This window comes from Coenobita brevimanus, chromosome 56 (genome assembly GCF_032717465.1).
Source record: "Coenobita brevimanus isolate Jiangsu-jjx chromosome 56, ASM3271746v2, whole genome shotgun sequence".
Taxonomy (NCBI): domain Eukaryota; kingdom Metazoa; phylum Arthropoda; class Malacostraca; order Decapoda; family Coenobitidae; genus Coenobita; species Coenobita brevimanus.
The window spans coordinates 17,605,814-17,619,752 of NC_137009.1; positions in this window are offsets into that span (position 1 = coordinate 17,605,814).

Genomic DNA, 13,939 nt, shown 5'->3' on the forward strand with positions numbered 1-13,939 from the left:
TGAAGAAGCGAAACAGAACCGAAATATACGGGAAAAGATTTGGTAATTGTGTGATGTTAATCACAATTTATATCTGTAACACCCTTAAACTATATAAACAGAAAAAGAAAAAAAACGCAGGATATTAAACGTTGTAGAAATAAGTAGACGTAAAGAATCGGAAAGGTTGGCCTCCCTTCACCACCAACCAGCCACACCTCCATCCAACCACCGACTCAGACTTTCCTTGACGTAAGATATTGTTCCCTCCCATAAATATACAGTCCATTAGTTTTAATTTCAAGAACGAAGTCACTGAAATACCATATATTTTGAACCCATATCATACCTTGTCCAGATTTAGTGATGACAGCTGAACACCTTTTTATTGTAACATGATAAAAAACACGAATAAAACTCTTGTAACTGTTATTGTGATATCATAACGGTTACGGTTATATAATAAGTATAACTACAGAGTGCTAGCAGTCATTACGAATACAGCTGATATGGCAATGTGCACAGATGTTAGTCCATAGTTGTAGCTGTAAACTAAAGCATCAAATCATATGAGCTAGTGCATCCATCCAGCCATCCTCCTATGCAACATCCTTTCTATCAAAGGTCTGCTGTTACAGAGCCAAGACCCCTACTGTGAAATATTGTCGATGCACTGCCTCTTGTAATTAACAGGTCCCGTAACATTTCACACATCATAGTTAATGTGATATTCATATTGTGAACGTCAATCCCAAGTGCGTGGCTGCAACCCCCAGAAGTTATGCATATCGGCGTATTCTGTAGTACGGACACATATGCCAAAATCCACACACCCACACTTGTTACTCATATGTGCCTTACCACTTTGTCTATCTATCTATTGCCAGACGCCTCAATCCCACAAGGGATGGCCACAAACAAATCGCTTCCATGTCTCCCTGTCCATTGCCATTCACTGCCTTGCTCCTAGCTCACATCCTCTCTCTCAACCCTTCCATTCCATCCCTCCATCTCAACCTTGGCCTTCCCCTCCCTCTACCCCCTCCACCTCACGCGCATACACTCTCCTCGTTAGTCTCTCGCTGTCCATCCTCTCCACATGGCCAAACCACCTCAGTGTATTTCTCCTAACACTTTCTGTCGCATCCACATCCACACCACAGCTCTCCTTCACTTCCTTATTTGTCAGTCAGTCTCTCCATGTAACACCACATGCTCCCCTCAAATAACTCATTTCCATTGCTCTCACCCATTGAAAATAAAAGGGATATGGTATATATAGTAGGACAGATAGTAGCATATTATTTTTCCCTTCATTTCTCACCTTGTAATGTGCTACAAGTTTATCATCCCCTACAAACCTTTGCCCAGGAATATCAGTCGTTACCCCCATTCAAAAACATATACAGCAGAAATGCTTATCAGCTTTACTGACTCTCAGAAGTGAACTGTCCATTTTTCCACTCTGTCCTCTAGCTCTCGAGTGATAACTCTGCGACGACTGGCCTCAGCATCCCTGGCAACCAGTATGGTATTCAAATGCCCCCCACCCCGTAGTTGCCCAGCAGCTGGATGGAATTGAATGAAATGTCCCATGTTTATAGACACTGACTAGCATTACAGCTTCTGTACACCTATGTGCTACGTTGGCCAGGTCGACTATGCTCGCGCAAAATGTGAAGGTTCCGAAAAGTATTAAGCCAGGATTATCATTACTGGGTGGAATGTTGGAGTGGAGTACCTCCATACAAAAAATAATATTTAGAGTTGACACCCACTTACACGTAGAAGTCATACCTCTGGTAGACAATTCTTCGAATTTCCAGTTGCCTAGCTACACAGTGGGTTGATGGAATCGAATGAAACTGCATGCTTATAGACGATAATGAGTACTACAAGTGTTCTTCGTACATGCATGACCTATATCCGACAGATTAGGGGTCAAAGGTCATAAAGTGCAGAAAATATGAAAAGCACTAAAAAATTACGACCGTGCTCATGCGAAATGCAAAGGCTGCAAAGATTATTAGGCCAGGAACATGATTCCTGGGTAGAATGTTGCACTGGAGTACCTTCATTTAGAAATGACTTTTAGTGTTAAAATAATAGTACTTAGTCCGCTAAGAGCTGGCCATCGTCGCATACTTTCTAAAAAAAATACTTTTGGAAATAGTTGGAGATAAAGACAGGAAAAACTAAAACTAGTGCAAAGTCAGCGAAATACATCATGCCGTCACTGAACACTGAGAAAATTGTTTATTCTTTAATTGGCTAATGTAACAATTTTTTTTAACTTAAGGAATCAGTTGTAGATAAAGACAACAATGAAACTGGTTCATTATCAGGGAAATACATTATTCTGTTAAAAGTAATAAGAATTTTTATTTATTAGTTGGGTCTTCTTGCTTTGCCAGCATACATCTCCAGAAGCAAGAGCAGCACACCACCTCCACAGCCTAAAAGTAGGACCAAGAAGGGGCCCTGGAGGTGGTTGAGACTGAACACCACCTGCAGAGGTAAGAGAAGGGAAAGATCAGTTCCAGGCTAGGGCAAAGAGAGAGAGAGAGAGAGAGAGAGAGAGAATTGAATTTCATTAAGACAATATTAGTTTACCACAATACCCAGCGACATATCATACACATACTCCAGGTATTGAAATTAATATAATCTGACCTATTCAGGAATAAATTTATCTTGGCATCTATCCCTAGTCGAGAGTGAACGAATAAGTGGAGTTGACTGGTAAGGGAATGCATGGCTCTAGTGAGGGTTGGATTAGAAAGAATGTCGCTCATCTAATAAATTCCGTGATTAGACGGTTATTTGTTCACGTTTTCACTTTCCCACCTTCAGCCATTATATAACACAATAACTGAAAAGCTGTGTGCGATGGCACAAAAAATTGGAAGAGTAAAAAATAAGGAGTTCTTACAATGAAATAAGAGAGTCAAAACTTTGATCAGTTAAAGGATACTGAGAGGACAGTTAGAGGTTACTGAGTGGAGGTCAAGATAAATTGAAGAGCCGTAACATGGAGAAAATATTAACCCGCGGCGTCCCGGGGACGTACTTCCACGTCCTCACGTTTTGTCACAGCTAATCCCGGGGACGTACTTCAACGGCCTGCAATTGCAAGGTCCCTAATTTGCACAATTCAATTTTCGCGAGTCATTTTTGGTACGTATACACGTGACACCTTCCTCAACAAGATGCCAGGCAGAGACAATGCCTTACCCAGCATGACCTCCTCCCCCCCCCCTGCATGCCATTGTCTCAGCAATTCACCTGTTATCAGTGACCTGGCCAGTATAGCCATGTCATGCCACGGTACGAAATTCAGGGCCAGAGTGATTCCCCAATCAATGACAATGTGGAGGACAAACTTTACATAGCATTAGAGGAAGAAACAGTTAGAAATGATGATCAGGTAATGTGGCAAAAAAAGGTCAGGTATTAGTGAGTGAAACAATGCTTATAATGCCTATATTACTGCTTGAAAACCAATATACTCTTGTACTACATATAAATTCGTAACAGTAAATAAATAAATACCGTTTATGAGTGGTGTGAAATAGTTATCCTCCCATAGAACTCGTTTTCTTTGGTGCCAGCCTGATAGAAAACCCAGTAAGGTAAGGAGGCTCTCCTACCTGTAATGAGTATTTTAAACCTCAGGTGAGCGATTTCTCTATGAATTTTCGATGTTTCTCACCAAAAGCGAAAGTTTTAGCAAAAAAAAAAAAAAAAAAGGGTCGAAAAATGGTCGGGATTGGGAGGTACCAGTGGTCAAAAAGTGGTCGGGACGGGGCGGGTTAAGGCAAATCGGCGGAGAATGTGTGGTCGAGGAAGTAGTTATGGCACCAAGATAAAGTGATTCCTGTGTACCTTTTAACAGATCACAAACAATTGTCATACATGTCTGGTGCCACTGTCCAGCGTCTCCTCCTGCCCCTGATACTTCTCCTCGGCCGCGTCCTTATGCTTTGACTCCCTGATGTAATATGCAATGAGGTCGTTGTACCACTTGTTCACCAGACCCACCTGCACACATCGCCACATCACTCTCTCGAAGCTTCGCAGGTATGTTGCACCCTGAACCACACATCAAGGAGGCCATGAGTGATGGCTTCTCAACAACCATGAAAGAGTCACAGTATGAGAAGGTAGCAAACTTACTCTGACATACCGGTACCGACTGTTTTACCTCCTTATATAAGCAATATTACAGTATTTTCCCCACCCTACCCTGCTGAAAACCCAGGTACAAACATTGTCAGATTCTTTAGGTTAGCCATATCGACATTTGACATATATATAACAGATCTTGGCATGCTCAACACATATGTGTTACCAATTTTCATTTGAAAACATTGTTGGGTAAATTACCTGACAAGCTTTTGTCTTGGACTAAACAGTCCATATGTAGAGCGACAATCATCATCACGGACTTGTAGTAATGACAACTGCGTGATCTATATATTTCTAGTTCTGTCTATCGATATATAAATATCTATATATACAATTACACTGATCTCTCTCTCTCTCTCTCTCTCTCTCTATCTATCTATCTATATATATATATATATATATATATATATATATATATATATTCATCCATCCATCCATCCATCATCCAATTCTACATTGTCCCATGAGGAGCGTAGGAGCCCGGGGTTAGGCAGTTGGTCCCGACATTTAAGATGAGAGTGACCAGCCTCACGCATCCCTGAGTGGCATTACATGAGCAATCAACCCCAACCATCCCTTGGATATAAACCTTCACCGGCTCAATCCGGTTGGAGCGCAATAATTACCCACTAAACCACTAGGCGCCCAAATTTGGTTATATGGTTACCACCCAGCGTAGTAAATGGTTTCCTGGTGTATAGGAAACCATTTGGCTTGTCACTCAGTGTAGAGTCACCCACAGGCAGAAGGAAGAGGTAAGAATGAAGGAAAGAAAGACAGAAGGGGGAGTGTAAAGTCACCCGTAAGCAGGAGGACAAGGAAAGAATGAAGGAAAGAAAGAAAGAAGTGGGTGGAAGGAAGGAAGGATGGAGAGGAAAGGACAGACACCCGACAGCAGCACTACATCGTGTGAGTGGATGGTGAGCGACCCCACCTACCATCATTCGTCTATATATAACCCGATATATATATATATATATATATATATATATATATATATATATATATATATATATATATATATATATATATATATATATATATATATATATATATATATGTACAGTATATTCATTCATTCATCATCCAATCCTGCATTGTCCCATGAGGGGCGTACAAACCTTGCGCTAGGCAAGTTGGTCCTGACGTTTAAGATGAGAGTGGCAAGCCTCACTCATCCCTAAGTGGCATTACGTGAGGAATAATATATATATATATATATATATATATATATATATATATATATATATATATATATATCCAATCCTATGTTGCCCCATGAGAAGTGTCGGAGCCCGGGGCTAGCATTTTGGTCCTGACAATTAAGATGAGAGTGGCCAGTTGCAATCATCCTTGAGTGGCAATATTTGAGCAAAAAACCCCAGCCACCTATTTGATATAAACCTACACAGGCTTAATCCGATTTCAGTTCCTTAATTATTCAATAAACCACAATGTATCATATTTTGGTTATATGGTAACCACCAAGCGTGTCTAATGGTTTCGTGGTGTACAAGAATTCATTTGGCTTGTCACTCACTGTAGAGTCATCGATAAGCAGACAGAAGAGGAAAGAATGAAGGAAGAAAGACAGAAGAGGGAGTGTAAAGTCACTCTTAGGCAGAAGGAAGCGGACAGAGTGAAGGAAAGAAAGAGACAAGAGAATAGAAGGAAGAGATGAAAAGGCAGACAAGAAAGCAGCACTACATCAAGTAAGTGGATGGTGAGTACCATACACACACACACACACACACACACACACAAACACACACACACACACACACACACACACATATATACATATATATATATATATATATATATATATATATATATATATATATATATATATATATATGGCACTCACCATCCACTTACTTGATGTAGTCCCATATATATATATATATATATATATATATATATATATATATATATATATATATATATATATATATATATATATATATATATATATATATATATATATATATATATATATATATATATATATATATATATATATATATATTGTTACATAGCCTGTGATTTCATCATCCTTTGTGTAATTTTAACGCCCAGTTGCTGCATGTTTGATCACGAGCGTGTTCTGCCTCAGTCCCCCCCTTCTACCGTTATAGTAGAGTAAGTCGTCCTTTCTGTTATTCGGTGCGGGATTGTCGACCGTTTGTCCCCATCGCTTCATTTGCGCGTCCTTATTACAAGTTGTATCAAGCTCTGCTGGCCCCTATATAATGAGCTCAGTCTCTGCATCATTGCCACTTAGATCTGCTCCTCATTTTGTTCACATCTCTGTCCTCCCCTGTACAGATATTATTATTGTGAGTGCTCAAGAAGTCTCCAACCATCTAGCAGCTGTGTGTAATTTGAGTATAACTGTTGTTGCATTTTTTCTTGTACTGTATAGCATAAGTTTAATTTGTAGGCCTAGTGAAGTTTTTGTAACTCACGTAGGGTTCTTTGTCAGTCATTTTTGATAATAGTTTGTATCTGTAATAATTTATCTGGCATTCACTGAGTATTATCTGGTATCTCATTTTATCAGGGCTGACTTAGATAAATTTACTCTTGCTAATTTCGTGTTTATAGAGGCTATTGCAGTTAACCATATATTTAACCTGTTTTTGCCATTACATTATCCTTATGAGTCCTGAATGTTTTGTTGTTAGTTTAAGCATTAAACTTTAACTTGTAATTTTACCTAACTCTTTTGTTTTGAACCTGGACCTTTACGGGACAGGAGTGATTTTTAGCATTCTCACTTAAAGTGTACGTTATCTTTCTCTGTTCCGTAACATAAATTTGGCGACCTCATATCAGGATATTCAGGATATTATCATAAGGATATTGTTTGATATTTTGTGACTGTGATATATTCATGATGGCTACTATTTCTACACTTGATGAAGCCAAAGATTTTTTGTCAAATGTGCAAACAGTGTGTGATATAGAAAACAGAACAAAGAATGAACTTAAGCTCGTTGCTCAACAATTGGGAATTGCAGTTCACTCTCATCATTCTAAAGATCAAATTGTTGGCATGATTAATAAAAGCTTGTTTAATGTAACTCCTCCAAATGAGCAAACGCAGATTGAATTAGCTAAGTTACAGCTAGCTCTGCAGGAGGCTCGTGCTAAAGAAGCTGAATTTCAGGCAAATGCTAAGCAGGCTGAGTCTCAGGCTAAGGAGGCGGAATCTCAGGCTCGGATTCAGGAGGCACAGATACAGGCACAAGTTGAACTTGCCAGGATTCAGGCAGACCATGAGTATCGCATGAAACAAGGTGGAACTGGATCATCTAGCTCTGATGATTTTGATGTGGCTAAAAATGTTAAACTTGTCCCTCCTTTTAATGAATCTGATTTAACAAAGTATTTTCAGTTGTTTGAGAGGGTAGCTACAGGTTTTAATTGGCCTAAGGAGTATTGGCCAGTACTCATTCAAACTGTTCTCACCGGTAAAGCTCAAGTAACTTATGCATCTTTGCCTCAGGATCAATCTGATAATTATGATGTAGTTAAGAGCTTGATTCTTAAGGCCTATGAGCTTGTTCCTGAAGCCTATAGAGTAAAATTTAGGACAACTTACAAGCAAGATAAGCAATCCCATGTTGAGTATGCAAAAATCAAAGAAGATTTGTTAGAGCAGTGGTTAAATTCTAAGAATGTGGATTCTGATTTTGGTAAATTTAAGCAGATGATTTTGCTGGAGGATTTCAAAAGGTGTATTAGTAAAGATGTAAGCCTATATCTTGATGAGAAAAGAATAGATAATTTGTCTGATGCTGCAGTTTTAGCTGATGAGTATGTTCTCACTCACAAGAGATATTCTAGAGAAAAAGGGAAAGCTGAGAGTAAGTACGTTGCCTCTACTCAGAGTACAGGTAACAGGAAAGAGAATAAGGATGATGTTTCTCAGGAAGTAAATACCAGCTTCACCTCTAGATTTCAGAAAAGTAAATGTACTTATTGTAGTAAGCTTGGTCATACTACGGAGAGATGTTTCAGGAGACAGCGTGATGTGAACAAAAAGGAGTCTTTAAATATTCAGTCAATTGGTCTAGTGTCCACTCTTGAGAGTTCCCAGAATTCTTTAACTGAGTTAACTGAACCTGCTTTGAGGGGTAACTTAAATTCTCATGATGGAGCTCCTCTTTTGAGCAGTAACGTGGGTGACACTCTCAAGAGTTCATGTGCTAATTTCCTGTCTGATGGTTTTGTCAGTCCTCTGGACAGTAATGACAGGAAATCAGTTAAAATATATCGTGATACAGGTGCTTGCCAATCCCTTATGCTGACCAGTGTTCTAGGCTCTAATGTTAATTCCTCTGATGAAACTGTAATCTTACAAGGTGTAGGAAATAATTACTTCTCTGTCCCTCTGTGCAGAGTGAATTTAGAGTCTGGTTTTGTTAATGGTTCTGTTATGGTTGGGTTGGTTGAGACACTCCCAATGTCAGGTGTAACTTTCTTACTTGGAAATGATATTGGTGGAAGTCAAGTGTGTCCAGCTCCTCAGTTGTCTAGTGAGCCAGTGGCTGCGTCCCAGGATTGTGATGTCCCTGATGTGTTCCCTGCATGTGCTGTCACTAGGGCTAAGTCTAAAGTTACTGGTGATTTAGAGGATAATGATGATGATGATGTTATCCTAGCTGACACTTTTCTTGCTAATTTGGACCACTCACCAGATGAGGCAGTACCCCGTAGTGTTGATAATTTGTCTCGTCAAGAGTTGGTTGAGTTGCAGGTTGCTGACCCTGAGTTGAAAGGTCTAGCTAACTCTGCTTACAGTGAAGAAGAGTCAGCCGGTGCTTCTACTTGTTATTATGTAAAGTCAGGAGTACTTATGAGGAAGTGGAGACCCCCAACAGCATCAGCCGACTGTGAATGGGAGGTTGTACATCAAGTTGTCATCCCTCGTGTTTGTAGGCAGGATATCATTAGAGTGGCTCATGATTCCAGTTTGGCAGGACACCTTGGAGTGAGGAAGACTGTGGCACGCATTTTGAAACACTTCTACTGGCTAGGTATCTTCAGGGATGTTTCTTGGTATTGTAAGTCTTGTCACACCTGTCAAGTTGTGGGGAAGTGTAATCAGACTGAAAAGGTTGCACCTCTAGTTCCCATTCCTCCTTTTGAGGCGCCTTTCACCCGTGTGTTGGTGGATATTGTGGGCCCTCTTCCTAAGACTTCTTCAGGATTTTCTTATGTGTTGACCATGATTGATATGGCTACTCGTTATCCTGAAGCCATTCCACTTAGAAACATCTCAGCAAAGAACGTGGTTAAGGAAATGCTGGGGTTCTTCACAAAGTTTGGTCTACCTAAGGAGGTACAGTCCGACCGGGGAAGTAATTTCATGTCAAACGTTTTCAAGCAGTCTCTGAAAGAGTTGGGCATCACCCAGATCACGTCTTCAGCTTACCATCCCCAGACCCAAGGAGCGTTGGAGAGATATCATCAAACACTCAAATCGATGCTCAAGAAATACTGTTTGGAACATCAGAAAGACTGGGATAAAGGTCTTCCATTCGTTGTGTTTGCTGCAAGAGAATCTCCAAATGAATCACTGGGCTTCTCACCTTTTGAACTACTGTTTGGCCATGAAGTAAGAGGACCCCTTAAGTTACTCAAGGAATGCTGGCTGTCGGAGGAAGATGACGTCAACCTGCTGGAGTATGTGATGAAGTTCAAAGAACGGCTGTCCACTGCTTTACAGCTGGCGAGAGAGAATTTAGGAGCTGCTCAGGAGAAGATGAAGACTTGGTATGATAAGAAATCCAGGTTACGCCACTTTCAGCCAGGAGATCAGGTTTTGATTCTGCTACCACTTCATGGGCAACCTCTTCAAGCCAAGTTTAGTGGTCCTTATTTCGTGGAGAAGAAACTCAGTGATGTCAACTATGTCATCGCCACACCAGATCGTAGAAAGAGCAAGCAACTATGTCACATCAACATGCTAAAGTTATATCACAGGCGGGACGAAAATAATCCAGTCTGCACTGTAGCTGTTCCACCCGAGTCTGCAAGTGAAGCTCTCCCATGCAGTATGAGCCTGAGTGATAGTTTGGGGAAGAATCCTGATATCATGAATGATCTCCAGACTAAGCTTTCTCATCTACCTCCCAAGGAAAGGCAGGAGTTTTCGGCATTACTGCAGGAGTACCCGCAAGTGTTCCGTGCCACTCCAGGAAGAACTACTGTGTTGATGCATGATGTCGATGTTGGAGACGCAAAGCCAATTAAACTGCCTCCTTACCGTGTGAACCCAATGAAAGTTCCTCTTATCCAGCAGGAGCTTGGCTACCTGTTGGACCACAAGATGATTGAGCCCTGTCAGAGCGAGTGGAGTTCTCCTGTCACTCTGGTCCCTAAGCCAGGTGGGTCACAGAGGCTTTGCATCGACTACAGACGTGTTAATCAGATAACTAAAACGGACACTTACCCTCTCCCTCGTGTGGAAGATTGCATAGACAAGATCGGAAAGGCTAGGTACATAAGTAAGTTTGATTTGTTAAAGGGATACTGGCAAGTACCTATGACTGAACGTGCTAGGGAGATCTCATGTTTTGTAACACTAGGAAAGGCTTTTGCATGTTCTGTAATGCCGTATGGTATGAAGAATGCACCAGCCACATTTCAGAAGCTCATGAATGTTGTAACAGAGGGTTTGGCAGGGTGAGTTGTTTATATTGATGATGTATTAATCTTCAGTGACAACTGGAAAGATCACCTATGCCATGTCAGTAAATTTCTTGACCGTTTAGTTCATGCTAATCTTGTAGCTAATTTATCAAAGTGTGAGTTTGGTCAAGCTGGAGTTCAGTGCCTTGGGTATGTGATTGGTGATGGACATGTTGCACCACCAGGAGCTAAGGTTCAGGTTATAAGTGATCTTCCCAGACCTAAAAGTAGGAAAGAGCAACAAAGATTTTTGGGAATGGTGGGTTATTACAGGAGATTTGTTCTTGGCTTTTCTGTTCTTGTGTCACCACTTGCAGACCTGCTGAAAGAGGGAGTTAGATTTGTCTGAACCGATAGCTGTGAATCCTCTTTCAACGAACTTGGAGCTGTTCTATTAAGTCAGCCAGTGCTCGCTACTCCAAATTTTGCTAAGCCTTTTAGGATGGCTGTTGATGCAAGTGATACAGGAGCTGGGGCTGTTTTGCTGCAAGAGGATGATCAGGGTATTGAACATCCTGTATCTTATTACAGTAAGAAATTCACTCCACCTCAAAAGAACTACTCAACTATTGAGAAAGAGCTTTTGGCCTTGATTTTGGGTTTACAGCATTTTTCATTTTATTTGTGTTCTGGTTTTGACCCCATAGTCATTTATACCGATCATAACTCACTGAAATTCCTTAGTAAGTTTAAAGATAAAAATCAGAGATTGACAAGATGGAGTCTACTTCTTCAGGAGTATTCATTAGACATACAACATGTCAAGGGGAAAGAAAATGTTATTGCAGATTGCTTATCTAGACTTTAGACAGATTGTTTTAGAGTAATAAGAAATTTCCTTTGTAAATTTCTTTTTTCTTTGTGGGGAGGTGTTACATAGCCTGTGATTTCATCATCCTTTGTGTAATTTTAACGCCCAGTTGCTGCATGTTTGATCACGAGCGTGTTCTGCCTCAGTCCCCCCCTTCTACCGTTATAGTAGAGTAAGTCGTCCTTTCTGTTATTCAGTGCGGGATTGTCGACCGTTTGTCCCCATCGCTTCATTTGCACGTCCTTATTACAAGTTGTATCAAGCTCTGCTGGCCCCTATATAATGAGCTCAGTCTCTGCATCATTGCCACTTAGATCTGCCCCTCATTTTGTTCACATCTCTGTCCTCCCCTGTACAGATATTATTATTGTGAGTGCTCAAGAAGTCTCCAACCATCTAGCAGCTGTGTGTAATTTGAGTATAACTGTTGTTGCATTTTTTCTTGTACTGTATAGCATAAGTTTAATTTGTAGGCCTAGTGAAGTTTTTGTAATTCATGTAGGGTTCTTTGTCAGTCATTTTTGATAATAGTTTGTATCTGTAATAATTTATCTGGCATTCACTGAGTATTATCTGGTATCTCATTTTATCAGGGCTGACTTAGATAAATTTACTCTTGCTAATTTCGTGTTAATAGAGGCTATTGCAGTTAACCATATATTTAACCTGTTTTTGCCATTACATTATCCTTATGAGTCCTGAATGTTTTGTTGTTAGTTTAAGCATTAAACTTTAACTTGTAATTTTACCTAACTCTTTTGTTTTGAACCTGGAACTTTACGGGACAGTAGTGATTTTTAGTATTCTCACTTAAAGTGTACGTTATCTTTCTCTGTTCCGTAACAATATATATATATATATATATATATATATATATATATATATATATATATATAGATAGATAGATAGATAGATAGATATAGATAGATAGATAGATAAAGATATAGATATGTAGATATATATATATATATATATATATATATATATATATATATATATATATATATATATCTTGCCAAAAGCCTCAATCTCGTAAAGGGTGGCCACAAGAAAATCGCCTCCATGTCGCCGTGGCCCCCCCACCTTTTTACTGTCGTCCCCCCACCTCACACACATCTCTTTCATATACCTTTCCACTCCAACCCTCCATCTCATCCTCGTCCTCCCCCTCCCTCTTCACTTCACTCATATACACTCTCTTCGTTAGTCTCTACCTCTCAATCTTCTCCACATTGCCAAACCACCCCGTTGCATTTCTCCTGATGCTGTCTATCACATCCACATCCACACTGCAATGCTCCCTCACTTCCTCATTTGTCAGTCTCTCCATGTAACTCCACATACTCCTCTCAGATAACTCATTTCTACTGCTCTCTCTCTTGACTTGTGTCCTTCCAACAAGGTCCAGGCTTTATTTCCAGCCAATAGGGTTGGTATTGCATTACTATCATGCAGTGACTTTTTTTTTTTTTATACTTCCATGCTCATTACCATATATATTATCACTGCTTTCAGAGAACCAGCAACCTTTCTTTCTTGCTGTACCTTTTCATAAACTTCATCCTCGAAACTTTCATCGTTACTCATCACACCACCCAGGTACATAAATGCACTCACATTTCCCATTTCCTCATCATCCAACTTCAATGTACACTCTTTCCTACATTTACCTTTAGATTCCGTTTCTTACACACTCTCCCAAACTCATTCACCAAGCCTCGCAGTTCCCCTTCGTCTTCACTTAGCAGCATAGTATCATCTGCAAACAACAGTATAGGAAATTTCCAAACGTTGCCTTCTCTCTTTAGGATCACTTCAACATCCATTGCCCTCCCTTGTATCTCATTTATAACCCCATCCTTTTATAGTTTGAACAACCATGGAGACATAACACACCCCTATTTCAATCCAACATTCAGATAGAAAAACTCACCCAATTCACCATCCACACACACTGCCTTAGCACCCTCATTCATTATCTTCACAGCATTCAGCAACTTCCCATATATTCCATATGTTTTAAATATTTCACATACTCCTTGTCTACCCACCCTATCATATGTTTTCTCCAAATCCATTGAGGCCGCATACATCTTTCCCTTCTCTAGAAACTTTCCCGCTAAAGACATAAGAAAGAATATCTGATCTACACAACATCTTCCCTTCCTGAAACCTCCTTGTTCTTCTTCAACTAATTCCTCTGTCATTTCCCTAACTCTATCAATAAGTATTCTACCATATACTTTTGATATTACACTC